The following is an 18,599-nucleotide window of genomic DNA, read 5'->3' on the forward strand; positions in this document are numbered from 1 at the left end:
GGGGGCCTGTATTCATGAGAGAAGGTCATAAGTATAGATTTTCTTTGGTTTGGATGCTTTATTTTAATTCCCGTGGCTGATCACATTTGTTTATTTTTATTACACTAAGCTTCCAGTCCCCAAGAATGGGATCTGTGGTGCTAAAGACACTTTTATTATATATGAGACTTCAAGTGATAGTCTTTGCCCTGAGGAGCTCACAATAAAAATAAGCAGGCAGATAGAGAGATAAAAGACATGATTCAGCGTAAAATGTAATTTGCTGTATGAAGCTGATCCAATTGTATTTGAAGGATTTATTTTACAGATGAAGAAACTTAGGCACAATGAAATGAAATGACTTGCAGAAAATACCACAGAAGCCCATGGAAAAGTAAGAACTAAACTCTGATTGCCCCACAGCTCCCAGGACAGCCCTTCTCTTTGAAGTAGAGGGAACTATTTAAGCCTTGCGTGTACACAACTACACATGCTGTACACCCCAGTTTGTAGAAATTTTACAGGCTATGTAGTTCTGCCATACAGCAGGTTTTTTGTGTTTTTTTAAATTCCTCTGCTGTGCATAAGCCTGGCACTATCTCTTCTTTGTGAGTAGTTCTTATTCAGAGATACTCTAGATGTCTAGCACAAATGGTGCTTCGAAGAGATGTTCACTGCATAAAGACACAGAAAATGCACCTACATTTCCTATTCTGGTCAGTATATTTATATGAAAAGTATTGTGGTGATAGATCAAAATGCAGTGATTGCTATTCCCCTTCACATGGTGATTTATAATTGTGGATTTACATCTGACTAAAAGACTGTTCAGACTGTCTGGCTTGCATGGTAATAACAACAGGCTCTCCTCAATATCCTTTTAGTATGGCAAAGCCCCTTCACTTTAAACAATTCCATGAACACACAAAATGAGAGTTAAAAACCTCTTGCAAAATATAAAAATAATAAAGCACAATCAGTGAAACCCTAAATCATAATGACAACTTTATCCAGTGTCAGCTACAGACACTCACTGACTACAGTGGACTTTTAAGAGCAGCATTTCTATATCTGCTAAGCAAAACAAAACAAACAAACCAAAAAGAATGATATAGGGGAAAGAGGCAGGGAAAGAATATTCAAGAATTTCTTAATAGAATTGAGGGGCTAATAGCAGAAGAAAACTATTGATCCTGTGATACTATGGAGTTTTATTTCACAGAAAAAAATAGGATGCTGTAGGCTCCAAACATCCTGTTCCCTTTAATAACATTTCTCAGTCTGGGAAGTAAAACCATCCACGAGTCACCTTCATGTCTATATACTATAAACATAATTATCTTTGTTTCCCTGTGTTGAACCCACTAAAGGGCTTTTTTCTTCAGTTGCCTGGAAAAACAAATGTTCAAGGCTGAGGGCTGGTACCTTGCTGTTGGTACGAGCTGGACTATGACATTCTCATTTAAAAAGTAAAACAACAGACTGACCTGTGAGACCTTTACTGTATAATGAATAGGATCTTAAAAGCAGGCTGCTTCATGGAGGAGTTTTCTCCTGGCATCAGGACTGCAAATTTCTTCCTGCCCTGAGGTTGGTAATGGCCGGGCTATGAATGTGCTCCAGGCTTCCAGGGAACGGAAATGCTGTAATCCATGCATTTCCCCAGAACTCTCCTCCCTACTTCAGTATTTCTAGAGCTTTCTTAGAACACAAGTCCACAAGAATTCATTCTAGAATGATTATGTCTTAGAAAGGCTGAAAACAAAGAAAGCCAAAATGTGCCTCAACTTCCTGCTGATATTTAAGACCTGAGCCATCCACACCAAGAATCCTTGCCATCTGTGACACCCTTCAGGGGGAATATGCTGTGCTCTCCAGGTCATCTCTGCACAGCAGGGAAATATCTTTTTCTGCTGGACACACACTGCCCTTATGAGGCAGTGAGGAGATAACCTGAGTTGAGCTTTTTTGGAAGTATCCATCACTACAATCCAAACAATAAATCCTTCTTCTCACCCCGCAGTTTATTCCGTAGTAGAAACATAGATAGTGACAGAGAAAATCACTTGGATCATCTAGTTTACCCCTTGCTGGGGGAAAGATGGTTTCTTGCATTCATTGTCTTTGCAGACAATACCTCACCCAAAATTATCACCTGACCTAAAGTCTGACAGAGAAATGGAATATTACAAAGGCAATTCCTGCTCAGGTGCCTGGTTTATTGTTTGTGTAGCAGCAGAGAATGAGTACAGCTTACAAGATGAAAAGGGGGGGAAGAACTGTAAACCTTTCTGCTTCCCAAGGACACCAATTCAGGGGACATGCTGAGGGAAGGAGAAGACAGACATTATGTGTCTGTGAGCAGAACTGTCCTGAGGGGGTACTAATCTGTGAGAATTGTTGGAAACCACTAAAAAAGGAATAAATGTAGTAGTGGTAACTAGGGGGTCCTGAAGGACTCTCCTTCCCTAATCCAGAGATTCTCTGAGAAATGACTGGGAGGCCTTCCCCATCTGTTTTCCCCATAGCACTCCCTATAAAGGGAGGAAGTCACAAAAGTGTTGATGTCTTTTCTTCCTAAAATTATAAAGAGGATGATGCCTCTCAAGGTTTTGTACAACAGCTGGAAGCCACAGTTGCTCCCTAGGACCAGACCCACTAAAACATGATTTTGTAATGTCAGTGGTTTTCTAGGGCTTCATGTGTGCTCTTATACCACAAGTTACAATTTCATTTCCAGAAGGTGTTTGCTTTCATAACATTCAAGGTGACTCTAGGACAAGACCTAGAGCAGTGAGAGGGAAAAGCAAGGCTTTGCCATACTTTGACTGATTCAAGGTCCAGCCTGTGGGAGACTCATCCTGTCTCTGCCATCAGGAATTGCTGTAAACTGTTCCCATCCTCCTTGGTGTCCTTGAAAGGACACTTTAACAGCCAGGCAGCCTTCTGTTCTCCATGAATCCCTTGGGGCATGGATGCCAGCTCCCCTTTCAGCTCGTCTGGCTTCTTCTCACTCTTATATTTGAGTCTCAGCTCTGGTCTTGAATTTATTCCTTCTTGCACCCTTTTACCCCTTTGCCTCATGTCTGTTGCCTCACCAGGGCCCCTGGACAGCCCAGATCCCTCTTTTCTTGCCTTAAGCAGGTGCATGGGTTGCTGTCTTTGCCTGATTTTATTTACTGTATTTTGCAGTCAGCGTGGGGGCTGGGGAGGGATATGCTGAGAGCAACGTCAGAGACAGGAGGTCAGGAGAGGCAAAACCAGTTAATGGATTGGTGTTTTACCATGGACTACGTGCTCCTCAGCCTCTCCCTCCCCTCTTTCACCCTGCTTTGCCCTCCTGCTCCATCAGCAAAGAGCACAGCCTGTTCCCTGGGTTTTGGACCAGGGCTCATGCTGAGGGCCCAGACAGGCTAAGCTATCCCTGTCATCTGCTGAAGGATGGCAAAGACCTTTGTGTTCCTATTGCATGAACAACTGAGTTGGTATGGCCAATCTTATAAACAATCAACTAAGAAAAAGGTGATATTTTGGCCCAAACAGGGTGGAGATGGAGATGAGAGGCTCTTGTTCTTGGGGACAGACAGGAAATACAGCTTTCCAAATCAGTTTATTTTGCTTATGATTCGCCACAGGATTTTACCTTTCCTTTTGGAATGTTGTCAGCACACGTGGACAAAAGACATGGTATTTTGCTATATTGTTGTATTTAGACCAGCCACAAAATAGTAGAATCCAGATCATATCCAACTATCATGTGATTATATGGCAAACTTGCACAGCAGGAGATCCTCTGTTCCACGCTCAGCCCTTGACAGAGCTCTCACAAGCAATGTGAGTGATGAGCTCCTATTTAGGAACTGACAAATTTGTGTGGATCAATGATTACTAAAAAGAAAATGTCATGAAAGAGGACAGTTTGGTGCAGTATCATCCAGGAGCTGTCAATATCTCTGCTGGGAAAATTTAAATAAAGTCGTCTTACAACACGTATTTCAAACACTTTGAATTTAATAATTAACTAAAAGACAGACACAACAGCCCATTTCCAGAGTGCATTTCGGTGTCCATTAGAAACACTGATTGTCTAAAAGGCAATTACTTCATTGTAATCCTTGCTGAGGCTTGCTGGGATCTTTCACTTATTAAGTGTTTTATGAACTATTTGTTGGTTTTTGGGTTTTTTTTAAATGAGGGTAGCAACTAATTAAACATGAGAAACATTACTCCGAACTTAAAAAAAAAATCCAAATGTTTTGTTTTGACACTTACAAGAAAAAAAGTACTTTTTGTATTGGAAATTATTTTTAATTTTGAAGATTTCTGTTTCAGTGATAAAAAAAATGAAACACTCAAGTTGTCTTTTGGACAACTGAAGCAATTCTTCCCTCTACTGATTTTGGTTCAACCACTGAAAAGAAAAAATATTCAGAGTCCAATTCTTCCGGCAGGAACGAGCTCTGCAGGTGTTACTTGTTCACTTGGTATTGTCCTATGAAGCTGTCATGGCTCTGCTGACACAGAGTGAGGTGAAGTGCCAGTGAAATCGGCAGTATTGCTATGAGTAAATATTTATAGAGTTCAAAGATAGGAGATATTTGAGAAAGTTTGTCCTGTCGTTTATGTCAGCAGTCCTCATGTTCATTGCTATTAGTAGTTATTGGAGGGGTTTTTTCAATAAGTAAATGTAGAGCTAAGAATTAGTTATTTTAAAAACAGTACTATTACAGGTATTCTTTTTCTCATGATTTTTCAGAACTGAGAGCCTAATTGCAAACCCATTACAAGCCCAGGACAAGAAGAGCCAGTGGTTTCACAGAATAAAGGAGTAAGCAAAACAAGGGGCAGGTACGGAGTGCTGGGGGAGTACGAGGCAGCAGCAGGAGAAGCACTGCTCGCTTGGTGGGTTGTTGTGTTTGACGAGGGACACCAGGAGTGCCAGGTGGAATGCAGGCAGCACAGGGAGTGGCACACGTGCAGAAATCCAATCCTGAGCACATCCACGGAGCCAAACGTGCTACAGTGTAGGAGGCTGTTTCCACCTTTCAGATCTTTCACATTGTTAGAAATCTTAATATGGCCTCATTTTACAAATTTAGGTTCAAATTTCTCCCTTCTTCTCAACCTCCCTGTTGCTCTGGGGGAGCTGCAATTCTTTCACCATACAAAGATCTCACTCCCAGGCATGATCTCCTTTTCCATGATGGGATACAACCTTTTCCTGAGGCTTTTTGCATTTTACATTTGTCAGGTGTAGATTTTTTATAAACTTTAGGAAAAGCAACAAGGTAAAAGAGGCAGTGCTGCGTGCTGGTGGCTGGTGCTGGCTGAGCCCTGAGGTCTGCTAGGGAGAGCTCAGGGCAGGGTGGACTGGGACTGGCAGCTCCTGTGGGATGCTGAGCTGAGACAAGGGGAGATTTGTCAGTACAGCCAAATCATAGTACCCAGGCTGGATAAAAATCATCTAGATGGAGTCTTTCTGCTTTCCCCAAACTGAATTTCCTTCTCAAGAATTTTGTATTTCATGACAAGTTTTAAAACAGACATTTTTTTAATCTTTAAAAAATCCAAAATGTAGAACTTCCCATAGGACAGAAATTCATATTTTGGTGATAAATCGGAGGAAACTATATTAACTGGAGAAACTGAATGTCTGGGGACAGGTAGCTGATAGTACTTTCCAAAATGACAGAGATCCTTATGCATGGCACAGGGATAATCCTGAGGACAGTCCTGCCTCCCGTGTTACCTGCGCAGAAGCTGCACCGAACTCATGCAAAGCTTTTGCAGCAGACAAAAATCGACCTTAGGAGCCTTTACAACCAGTTGCCTTCTCTAGTCTTACTGCTTTCTGTTGATACTTTGGCAGCAAAATGGAGAGTTATTTGGTATATTTTCATTTGCAAAATTACATTTGGAGAGGAGAAAGATAATTTCATAAAGTAAGCCAATATAAACAAAAATAGCCCTTCCGGGTAAGAAAATACAGCGAACTATGGGAAGTGCATGTAAGTCAATACAAATAACAGCCATCTAAAACCGTGATGCCGTGTATTTCTAGCAACCAAACTTCAAAAAGCATATGAAAACTGCAAAAGAAGATGAAAACAAAGGAGGACAATGACATGTAGATGAGAGAACATAACATGTGGAGAGACTGAGAAAGCCAAATTCATAAAGTCCACTGAAAGAAATGGCTCAGGGTGAACATGACCAACAGTCTAATATCAAAGTAACAACAGAAATGAAGGAAGTTATTCACAGTCTCAGAAAATTGTAGCCAGGGAGCAATGGCCTGAAGCTAAGAAAGAAAAAGTTTAGATGAGATATCAGAGGGGAAAAGAAGTCCTGAGAAAAGAAAGTAACAGGGCAGTTGAATAGTCAAACAGGGGAAGTGCCCAGTGTGGCATAACTGCCAGGCTTATGCAGCCAGTGAGATGGTGTATGGCTGGAAAAAGCAGGGAGGCTTTAATCAGACACACAAGAGCCAGCTGTGATGGAACGAGTACTCCTTGGTCTCACAGGCTCTGCTCCAGGTAATGGCACACAGTGCTGCGTGGAACTACAAGGCAGAGCTGCTTTGAATTAGCCCAGCTGCTTCCTCTGATGCTCTCTTACATACCTCCTTTATCCATCATGCACCCTCCCTTCCCATCCAAATGTGGATGAAATCCACGTAGTCCTCTCATACTGAGCTCAGCTTTCTGTCCTGCTGACAAGAGGCGTCAGGAGAACTGCTGGAAGAAGAAGCAGTTGTTACTAAGGCAAGGCCAGCCAAGAGGGCTGCTGATATGATAGATTATAGAAGTCTCAAAGTCACTTAAGGATGAGGAGCTGGAGGTGTGCATGAATAATGCCAATGACCATACAAAAAATTCTGCAACACTGAAAAGTTGGAAGAAACCACTGCCTCTGCTCAGAGCACTGCAAAAGCCAACACTGACTGGTCTCCACTGAAAGAATGAGGAGATTCCCAGGGCTGAGCAGGACTTTGCAGAGAGAAGACTTGAAGACTTTTCCTGGAGGAAATTATGAGCTCTGGTGGTGGGTCCTGTCTGCACAAGTTCTCCCCACTACTTCTTTGCCCTAGAAATGCCTGGGAATGGGGTCAGCCAGGTTGGAGACAGGCTGATATTAATTCTCTAACATGTGAGAATTCGTAAGGTGTGCTAATAATAAACAACAGCGAGTTTATAGTCCAGAAGACGCCCTGGAGATGGGGTTCGGTTGCTCCGAGGAGCGTGGGAGGAAGCAGGAAGGCTGTTGCTACCCAGGGGCACGAGGCTCCTGCGGCGAAATGATGCACCATTATCAGAGAGCTCACTGTTGGCTGGCATCTAGTCAAACTCCTGGGCACACAGCAACCAGCACCCAGGGTGGTTTACAGCACAATTAGAGCTACTGCCAGAACAAACACTCAGTGTAGAGCACAGAAACCTCTCGCACAGAAACCTGCCATAAACAGTGCCAGGTGTCCTTTCCTGTTGGGGCACCGCCGCTGAGGTCTCTGCACACCCAGCAACACTGCCTAAGGGCCTTCCCACACACCTCACCTGGGGGCACTGCCCACGAGTGGAATCATTTCATTTTCACTGTGTCACAGGTGAAGCAAAAAAGCCAAACAAATCTGTGCTGAAATTCTCCAGCTGAGGGCCACCATTTTTAGACTCGTCCAGGGAGCTGATGAATGTTTTGCCAGTGGTATCTTGGTGATGAGCATCTAGCAAAGGGAGTTTCTTGGGTTTGCTGGTTTATTGTTTACAAAGAACTACTCAGCATAATGATTTTCTGATATCTTCACAACAGGTGATAGAAGAAGCACTTCTAAAGAGATACACCTGGGATATAACTGGGTTATAGAGAAGGTTCATTTATGGTAAATGAATCACTATCAAATCACTATCACTATCAAATCACCAATCACTAAAAATGTCAGATGCAATACTTTGAAGACCAAATGAAAAAATGAAGAGTTGTTTTTCTTTGGTTTCAAAGCTAAATCCATATCACTTGTTTTGCAGAAAATCCATGGCAATTACTGGTGAAATAAAAAAATGTAAAATACTTTTAAAAGCATGATTTAAATATATTTTTTTAATTTAAAATCATTATTTTAAAAGTTATCCCTTTTTATTTTAAAATTATTCCCCATCCTAAGGAATCCAGATAGGTAAGTATAAACAAGTACTTTCAGGAAGATATGTCCTTGGAAAATCTGGAAAGAATAAAGAAACAAAAGAGCTGCACAGGTCTGCTGTACCTTCCTCTAAATTGCTTTCCTTCACTAACTCTGCTAAAACAATTGCAGCTACATCCATGAGCTCAAACACTGGTATTTCTGGAAGGGAACTGCAGTCATTCTGAAGACATATCTCTGTTACAATCTATAATGAATGTAATCTTCAAGGGGCAATAATTTCTCTCAATTACACAATTTTTCTATTAAAAGTGGCATGTGTTACAATCTGGGTTGTCAGCTCCTCTGGCCATGGACACATACATTTCTCAGTAAAGCATCTTAGGCACCCCCTGTATGCTATCAATAAGATCACTAATAATGTTAAAACTTTTTTTTTAATTTAATTGCATGTTAACATAATCTTCCAAGTTATTTTTTCAATATAAATACATAGGGCACAACAGCTGTTTGGAGATCTCCAATTAGAGCTGTTTTGTGGCTGTCTCTACAGAAAATGCCTTTGGCTAATATAATTTAAACCTCTTCTGTGAATGAATTTCATGCTTTGAAGCTAGCTAATAATTTCTGTCATTTAAGAACAATGTTCCATGATTTGCTCCTAATAGCAAAAAAGGGAAAATGAGCACTCCCCTGCGCTGCTGCTCCCACCTGCCCGTGTGCCAGAGCACTGCCCTGGGTTTCCCAGGAGCTGCCCTGCTGCTGCCACGTGCTGGCTGGGAAGGGGCCGAGGACTCCGGGACGGTGCTTTTGCAAAAAGTGCCGGAGCTGGGAGAACTTCACCGTGCAGTCCCAAGGTCACAGCAGAACTGGGAAGGAGAACTATAAATTACTGTAAAGTGCTGGACTGCAGCCAAGCCCAAGGGAAGCTGCATTTAGCGTATCATTCTCTAAGCAGCAGGAGGAAACCTTAACTCCCTTTCAAACAGAATTTGAATGGAATTTGTTATACGAACACTTGATTGAAATATCACCGACTGACTTTCCGTGACAACTCGGAAATGGGTTGCAATCACGGGGGGGATCCTCTTCCAACCAGCCCAAAATGATGATGAGGATGATAAAGCCCTATTCAAATATTTATGAAAACCAGAAGAATTTCTGTGCTAGCAACATGCTGCTACTGTAACAGAGACCTCAGATAATCTCCTGACATTACCCTGAGTTGAGGTTTCTCCCAGTGTAAACTAAAGGTGGAGTAACAAGCCGGTTCTAGTATTTTGAAGTAAAAGTGCTGCAACAGAGGTTAATAATAATGTATTAGAAGAACACAGTGGAGGTAAGTGTGAAGATATTTTATTTATAGATACTATGTACAGGCTGCCATCAGTGCTGTGGCCTTCCTGTGTAAGGCACAGAATAGAAGAGCTTTCCATGAGCTATAGACTCGCACGTGTTACTCGCACCTACAACATCTAATGCTGTGGGGAGACACCGAGACCTCCACAAGTGGCGGCATACACAAAACAATATGGGCAGTGCTCTTCCAAAGCAGTGTTTATGACAAAAGGATGAAATAATTAATTAATTCAAGGATTCAAAAGTAACTTTGGATTTTAAATGCTGAAAAAAAGAGAAAGAAATTGTTCATGTAAATTTTCTGTATCATAAAACCTCTGCACCTTGCTATCACACTGATAACTCCAAGACCGGTATTTAAAGACGTGAGATAATATTACTGCCAGTCTCAGTGAGAAGAGGGGCATCTTGAAAGGAAATCCCCTCCCCCTAGTCTACAAAGGAATATTGGCATTAAGTGCTGAAACAGCTGCCATCCTTCATCTTGGCACTAAGGTGATGGAAGGCAGTGAAGAGATGCTGGAGATTTTGGGGAGCACTGTGTGAAGGCAGACAGTTCAGTAATTTATCGGACAGCAGCTTCCTTGGGTGGATCATACAGCCATAACGAACAAGCAGATGTGAACTATTTTGCTAGTAAGTTATAAGTGACTCATTAAAACATTGTCACAGGGCTTTGGTATTATTCGAAGAAACACTGTGATCTGAATAGTCATTGAGAAGAAAAGCCAGAAGAGGAATAAATTAGCTTCTGCAGTTGGAGAGGGAAGTTTTTGGATGTGAGTGTGATAAAGTATACTTTTGGGGAAAGCTGGAAAAAAGCATGTATGTATTTGTAAAATATCATTGAGATGGCAGGGAAGGAACTTTCCCTAGAACTGGTGGATGTGAAAATCTGTGTTGGGTGGAGTAAGTTCTGGACTGGGGGATGGAAAGATGAAATAATAGTTGGTCATGCTCTGCCTTACACCCAGGGCTGTGATAACCCCCAGATGAAGAGGTTTTGATCACTGCAGATTAGGACAGGATTCTCTCTTCTGTTACTTGAGAAACCAGGCAAATACATTTCTGCTACAAGAAAGGGGCTGCGTTCTGTCCGCTCGCCCTTCTCTGAGCCTTTGGCATCTGCTCAGCTGAAGAAAAGAACTCCTCTTCTGAACTGCAACACAAAGGGGAGATTCATGGCATCATCCTGTCTATGTGCCTGCAGACTCACATGCTTTACTGACCAGGATGCTCCTTGTACAATTTCTTTCTTTATTTCCTAGACCTTTTCACAAATGGATTTTGTGATTCCTGAGAAATGAGAAGTCTAAAGGTTCACAAAACAACGATCTGTCTGCTTTTTGCCAATGAAAGAGCAACTTAGCTTTTACCCCTTCTTATGCACTAGTCTAACTTCTGATGCACTCTTTAGATTTCTGAACTTATTTTACTAATTCGACTCATACTGATTTATGTGTTTTAAGCAGATCAAGCAGCTCATGCAAAAAACCCTGTTAAAGTATATTAAATAATTATTTATGTAACATCTTTCATTAAAGAACTTAAAAGCAACACAAAAGTTAATTGAGCTTCTTTGAGCTAAGTACTATCCCCATTTCAGGACATAAAAATGAAGGTATATTAAATCACATATTCAAACGTAGGTGCCTGAAGTCAGCCATCTAAATATACATGTCACCAGCTAACTACTGCTGTGATTCCCCCAACTCAGAAGGGGATCGGGTCTGTTTTTGAGGACGACACTGACTAGAAGGAGAAACCAACCTCCCCCAAACTGTTTCTGTGCAGGCATTAAAGGAAGCCAGAATTAAAGACCAGGATCTCTTGCAGCTTTGGCTAAATTAGCAACTGTTAAAAAATAAAGCAACTTTTATTTAGCTCCTAGCTTAAAGGGGATGTCAGATCACAGGCACTCGAGTTCAAAAAGCACTCAGAAAGGTTATGCAACTGATCCGGCCACCTTTCCCAAGGTGAGTAATTAGTGCTCTCCCGAGGACTGCCATTTACTTAACATTTCCTGACTTTCACAAGGTTGGTTGCTGTATGAATGGTGGTTGGCAGATCAGGCCCTAGCAGATCTTAACGTGGCTGTGCTCCTCCTTGGCAGCATTGCAAGCAGCATCTGTCCCCTTCTGCCTCCTGTCTTCATCCCAGGCACAACCACCAGCCCTCTCTCCCAGGACACTGACTTGCACTTTCAAGAGGGGGAGGCTTCATTCTGATTGAAGACTGAAAGACCATTTATGGCTGCTCTGATGAACATTTCAAATTAAGTGTTTTAAGGGTGGTGAAATAATTGCCAGGTTTGCATATTTAATGGACCTTGAGCTATAAGCATTCCCCAAAAATGCCTAGTTAATACTGGTTTGACAGTGAATTGGCACAGTGCTCAGCTCCAATACATCAAATTAGCACTGATTTGCGAAATGTTACTGAAAGATTTCTTAAAACCTGACAAGTTCCAAAATCAGTTTAGGAGAAGAGGGTTTCTCCCCCTGACTGCCTTTTAAAAAGTCCTTTCTAGTTCCTTACTAGGACTCCAAGGGCATTCCTTTCAAAATGCTTTAGAAATGATAATTTTTTCAAACTTTGTATTTGCATCCTCGTCCAAGAGTGATCACTTCCTCTTGGGGTCTTTCTTCACGGTACAGTTGAAAATCCTCTCGTGCCGGGTCAGGAGTGGAGCTGTGGCTGTGCAGTCCCCAGTCAAGGTGCAGCTGGACACTGCACAGAGGATGAGTGCTTGATAATCTGGGATGCAGGTGCTCCACTACCTCCAGCGGATGGCTAATGAATTCCAGGTGGGATTTGAAGGTACTGGCACTGCCCCATTACATTCCTCTATGGCTTCAGCCCTGGCAACTTCAACAGCTTCCCTCGCCCTGCACGATGTTAATACAGCTGCGCTCAGCGGACCCGACGGTGCTGGAACACCCTCAATAAACAGAGGAAAGCTGCCAGGCTCTGCTCTCCGACGGGTTCGCGGCTCCGCCTGCCAGAGCCGGGCTTTGTTAAGCTCCCCTGCACGGCCTCCGCTCGGGGCTGCCGGGGCACTGCCCGAGCCTGCCACCAACAGGAAGAGTTTGAAGGAGGCTTATGCTGCCAGAGGAGGAATTCACCAGGGTGGCCTTGTCCTGCCTGGTATCAGCTCACTTTGCTTCCATTTTGCTCTATGGATTTTCAATAGCTATGATAGAAGAGTGTACATTGAAACAAAAGTATTAAGAAGTATCAAGATATAATGGTGACATTTTTCTCCAGAATTTTTATCTTCATCTAAGCAGCGATACAAATGGTAGGGTAACATTCCAGTATCTGTTAACAGACAGTGTGCTGTCACAGCTACTGAAATGTTTTACCAGCAAAAGTCATGCAACACCACCTGAGGCAGGGGCTTATGACACTGGTTTTGATCCCCTGAAAGAATAGTAAATGGGAATAGACTGTTTAATGTTCTTTTTTTTCTGTTAGGGATGAATGCTGTGGTGTGCTTACTATGAGGTGGCACATGCCAGCACCTAGTGGCTCTAAAAATGGCACTGCCAGACCTGGAAGGTCGTCCCCAGCATGGCAGGGAGTGTGCTGCAACAGTGTCCCCCTTGTTCCAACTTTTCTCAGCTGTCTTCCCTCTCTGCTCTTCAGCAGTGGGGTCATGCTGTGAAGATGAGGTCCTGCTGTCCCTTGACTCTTCTCATGGCCTGTGCTCCACTGCTGAAGCCATGGCTCCAGGTTTCAGTGGTGGCACCAGGAGCAGAGCCTGTGCCTGAAGAACATCTCCCTACAGAGTGCCTGCTCCAGCTCCTATTGGACTGCCATGGTTGTGCCTCACAGAAACAGAAAACTCCAGGAAACATCTGTGGGACCTCGTTTGTGATTGTCCCCACCAGCTCCCACTCAGCATCAAAAACTGGAGGCTGAAGGGCTGCTCCTGTGGCTCAGCTGAAGCCAGAGAGAAATGTCGGCTGCTGTGTGATGACTAAGTCTCACATGCTTATTGCTCCTATCAGTTAGAGCTCTTAATCACTTTGTGCTGTTTCATTCTATAACAGGAATTCACTTCAAGCTGTGAAATTCACCATTTTTGCCATGACTAATTTGTGAAATCTGCCACCTTTCTTTGTGGTTCATGTCGTGCCCTAGTTAGGCATCATCTGTCTGATTAGGGAAATCTGTGATTTGTTTCTTGCAGCTGAGCCAATACAATTTCATTCCCCTCCTTTCTTCTCTTTGCACTCAACTGCAATTTTATTGTCACCCGTGCCCTTGGATGCACCGAGGCTGGAGGGGCATGGAAGCCACCTCTGCTGGGGCTCGCACCCAGCGAGTGCTGGCTCTCCTCCTCTACAGAACACGTGTGCAGGGCTTGGCCTGGGGCTTTAGCCCTGGCTTTGCTTGAAGCTACCCAGGTCTGTTATGTTTACCATCTTCCTAGATTTCTCCCAGCCTGGTTGCTGCAATATTTTGGAAATCATTTCCCACCTGCCTTGCCAGTGCCTTGTTTCACGATACAGTCATCTGTTACTCTTTACATTGAATGTTGCTAGCATTACTAAATGCTATAAATATACCCAGTATACCATAAAAATACACAAGCAGATGACTGGTCTTGCCTACAAGAAGTACTATGAATTTTTCATTTTTTTCACATGCTCTGAGCAAAATCCAGAGGGTGTTTGAGGAACATCTCATAACTAAATTCCTATTTTCTCGCTGATTAGTTATTTCCCAAAAATATTTTCCTGCACTCTTAATGTCTTAATTGTTCCTTGAAGACGTTGCCAGCTCATCCATCCTTTTTTATACCCTCTTATAAACCCAGTGAAACATTACTTTAGTATTTCTGTCACTGAAATACAGTGATAAATGGTCTTCTTTTAAAATCAGTGGGAACAGAATAACGGATGTGCAGGAGAACTTAATGACTTGCTCTTGCCAAAATGGAGTCCTGCCATGAAGTTCAGAAGGATCACAAGATGCCCTGGATACTCCTCGTGCTCCTCTTTTCTTGATGGTAAAGCTGATGGGTTTGGGCTACACAGTTTTACAAGATAACAACAGAAAAGCAAAGGAAACCTTCCCTCCTAGCTCATATTTTTACCATAACTTTCCTTTCCATCTCTCTTCTTCTGTTCTTTTTTTACTAGTTTCACTCAAAATTAATCACCTCCCTGCCTGAAAAATGGTCACATGAATAAGATCAATAGCATGATTTCTCTTAACAGATAAATAAATGGGCAAATCTCTGAGAATCCCTGGCTGTAATTAACCCTTTACCAAAATCCCAGAAGAGGAGATTAAGGAACATCCCAAGCACATGTTCATTACTTTGTCCAGCTATCAGAAAACCTAATGGGCCTGATCCTGCTTCTGCCCACGCAGTTGATAACATTTCTCTGAATGACCCTGAGGGCAGGATTGTGGCTGGTGCTCAGCATTCCATGCCCTCCTCTGTGTTTGCTGCATCCAGCACAGCAGATCGCAGCCCTACCCGCCCAAGCCACTTACTTACCCCCAGCGCAGTCTAATCAGATGGCAATAAAAGCTTTTACTGTGCCATCCTGTTTGTGCTCAGCAGAAACATAAAAAGCATATTAGAAAATTGATTTTTGGCATTAATTGTGAGCAAAGAACATTATAGAGTAGAGATAGGGTGGTTTTTCTCAGGCAGAAAAATTCTATTTTAGTCTTTTAAAAACGACTCTGGAAGATGCTGAGCTAAGCCCCATGGACACACTTTTCAAATACCATAAGGCAAAGAGTAGTTACTGAATCTCCTCAGTCTTATTAGCTTACATAAACATAAAAATTTGAATAATGTTTAAAAAGCTAAATTCTCCAGATAATCCATAATCAGTAAATGTTCATTACTGAGATGTAGCAAATATGCATGAGATTTCCCCGGTGGCATCTTGGTTGCACGATTTAAAAGATGTAGAAAAGCCTCCTCCATGTGGGGCTGGGCAAAACCTTTGACAGGCTCCTGAGGTGATTCGGCCACAGCGTGGACCTTCCTGGTCCCTTCAGGAGGGAGCAGGAGGAAATCAGAATTCACTGTCTTGTTTTACAGCACTGGTGATTTATAAATAAATCATCCCCACCGGATGATTGATGTCTCCATATAAATAATTAAGTCTTGACCTTATGTTATGACACCTGCTAAAATTTTGGCATTTGAAACCAGTGCTCAGGAGAGATCCTTGACTCTTGATAAATAAAGGTGGGACTGGACTCAAGGGGGAGGGGGAGACAGGTTTTTGTTTACCCTCATTTTGTTCTGTTTGATTCCATCAGCTAATTGATGATGATTATTAATCTCTGTTGCCATCTACTCTATGGATTTAATTCCTGCCTGTGATTGCTGTTGGAAAGTTTGCTCCATTAGAAGCAGACTTTGATTGGATTTCCAGTAGCCAGTTTCCCAGACGTCCCCCAAATCATTGTGTTACCTAGTCCAGGCACCTTACAATTGTTTTTGTTTGTGATTTACTTTGTTTGGTGGCAGAGCTCCAGTAGCCTGGGTGACACTGTCATTATCCTCAACCAGGCTAGGTAGCAGGTGTCAGCAAAAGTTTAATTTGGAAGCTCATGAATTCAAAAGAACAGCTTAACAGTTATCCCCAACACAGAGAGCTGCTGTGGCCTGAGCCTGGAAAAGAGAAAATCCCAGGGACATGAAAGGAATTGATGAGACACCAGGGATCTGACAAAATGAAATCTTCTCAGGATAAACTGGGGATAGCTTTCTTGTCAAATGGTGAGCATCATTAATAAACAAAACAGATGTAGCGGCGGCATTTCCGATTTTCATTTCTGAGACTGTTCAGGTTTACTATTCACCCTCTCTCCCTGGTCCTGCAGATACAGCCTATTCTCTTAATAGCTGCAACTTTTAAATGTTGCAATAAAATACAAGAATTTCAGGTAGGTGTCTAACATTAAAAATAAGCACCTTTGGGTTTTTTTAAACATGTTAATCTACGTGCAACGCAAGTCAGCTACAGATAGAAAGCAATATTATAATACAATTACAATAAGGGGTTTTCCTAACCCCTGAAAAAGCTTAAAAAAACTAACAGCACTGCTACGACCAGGTATCACATCATTCATTCCTGGCTACTTCTACAGCCAGCACCCGGGCATCCCAGACATCAGCACGGTGCTGGCCGGTTGCCCATCACTAGCACACTGGGGCTAACATACTGTACAAATCATTCTTTGCTGTATGTTTGCCGTGGTTTGAACATACCCGTTCTGGAGGGTTGGGTGAGGTGTAAAGGGGCATTGCAAGGTCCGAGCTGCCAGTGTGGCCGAGCAGGGGCAGGGGAATCGGGACGTGCCGAGAAGCACTCCTGCGGGAGAGCAGCGCCCAAAGAAACCCCCTGTTCTCTAAAGATAACTCAAGAAATTAAAAACTGCCTCCGTGTCCGCTCACACCGCTCCTGCTCGCATGGGCTGAACTCCGGGTGAACTGGGTTTCCAGTCCAGGGAGATGCCTGCATTTATCAACTAGTTTGCTTTGCATCCCGTTGTTTTCGTTACAGAAAGCCATGCCTGACTCGTAGCCACGAGCGTTCAGCCCGGCGAAGCCGCCGGCTCCATCCTCCCCTGGAGGTGGGTCCCGCTGCCGGTGCCCCCCGTGCCCGGGAGGGGCTGGGCCGGCCCCGCCCGGCTGCGAAGGGAGCGGAGCGGGCTCGGGCGGAGGGGACTCGCCGCAGCCCCGGGGCGACCCGCACCCGCCCGGCCCCGAGCGCAGCCACTGCCCCTCCACCCCCAATTACCGGCACTGGTAATTACGGCGCCGCGAGCCGGGAGAGAAGCCCTGAAGGGAGGGGGTCGCGCCGCCGGGGATGAGGAGGGGACACGAGACAAGGGACCCCAGCGCGGCCCCGCCGCAAGTTTGGTCACTTTCCCGAAGTGGTGCGGGGAAAAGTTGGGGAGCGGCCGGGGGATGCGGAGATCCGGGTGGCGAAGCGCGTCCCGGGCCCGGGGAAAGGGGTCTCGCTACTGACCTGCGCCGCGGCCGCGCCGCCTCCCGCGCTCGCTCAGCGCATCCTCCGCGCAGCTCCCGCCGCCGCCTTGCGCGCCGCAGCCGCGGCTCCGCGCCCGCGATCCTCGGCGGGGAGGAGAGAGTAAAGCGGGACAGACCGCCCGGAGACGGGAGGCCGCCGCCCCCCTCCCCGCCTCCCGCCCCGCCGGCCCCGGCCCCGCTCGCGGCCGCGGCCGCCGCCCCGCGCCCAGCGCGCACCTCCGGGAGCAGGTGCGGCGGCCTCCGGCGGGGAGCGCTCCCGGTCCTGCCGCGCCCCCGGCGCATCTTCCCTCGCCGCGGCGCGGGCGGGGCCGGCCGGGGCCGCCGCCTTTCCAGGGGTGCTCTCGCCTCTCAAGTTTGACACGTTCCGGCGGCGCCCGCCGCTCCCCGCCGCCCCCGCGGCCGCCGGATCGTGCATGGTCTGCAGGGCAGCTCCGCGCGGAGCGGGGCGCTGCGGGCCGAGCGCGCCTGTGACCGCCCTGCGCGCTCCCGGCTCCCGCATCCCGAGCCTCTGCCCGCGCGGCTCCCAGCGGGATATTGCACCCCCGAGGGGCACCTTGCGGGGAGCGAGAAAGGTCCCGGGCAGGTTGCGGGGGAGGCCTGTGCGCCCCTGCTGCCGGGTGTCGTCTGGGAGGAACGGAGAAGGGAGGCTCCTCCATATCCTCCGTGTGGATACAAACATCCTGCCGGGCGTCTCCTCCGGGCTGCAATTTGTAGAATATATATGTATTTTGAGACTGGCTGGGAAGATCGGTGGCCCATACTTGCTCCCAAAAGAAGGTTGTGAACGCACACCCCAAGGGCAGACACAGAAGTAATTGGAAGAGAATTGAAGTGATGGTGTTCTCGAACAACAAATTGGAGCAGACACACTTGTAGCCAGGGCATGGTGGGCACCAAGGTGCCTTGACTTGAGCCTGGATATGGACTGTGGAGTAACAGCACAGAAGGGGCCTCTTGCACTCTCTGCTGGCTATTTCCCACCCTAAAATACAGAGAGGCTTTTCCCTCACAACTGTGCAGCAGAATTAAAGAGTCTCATGAAAGCAAAACCAGGGTATGGCTGTAATCCCCAAGAATGGCCTCGGTGGC

At 45.1% G+C, this 18,599-nt stretch overlaps 1 protein-coding gene across 2 annotated transcripts in view; it reads right to left on the bottom strand.

The window, feature by feature from the left end:
* Positions 1-17,837, bottom strand: part of CHST8 (carbohydrate sulfotransferase 8) — a 190,049-nt gene extending 172,212 nt beyond the window's left edge. Inside the window, exon 1 of one of the 2 annotated variants that reach the window (XM_032121413.1) lies at positions 17,727-17,837. The gene's annotated coding sequence lies outside the window, so the exon portion shown is untranslated. Of the gene's footprint in view, positions 1-17,490; positions 17,623-17,726 lie in introns of those variants that run through there. The other variant, XM_032121411.1, reaches the window with a different exon arrangement.
* Between the last annotated feature and the right edge of the window lie 762 nt (positions 17,838-18,599).

The sequence above is a fragment of the Corvus moneduloides genome, chromosome 12 (assembly GCF_009650955.1).
Source record: "Corvus moneduloides isolate bCorMon1 chromosome 12, bCorMon1.pri, whole genome shotgun sequence".
NCBI classification, from domain to species: domain Eukaryota; kingdom Metazoa; phylum Chordata; class Aves; order Passeriformes; family Corvidae; genus Corvus; species Corvus moneduloides.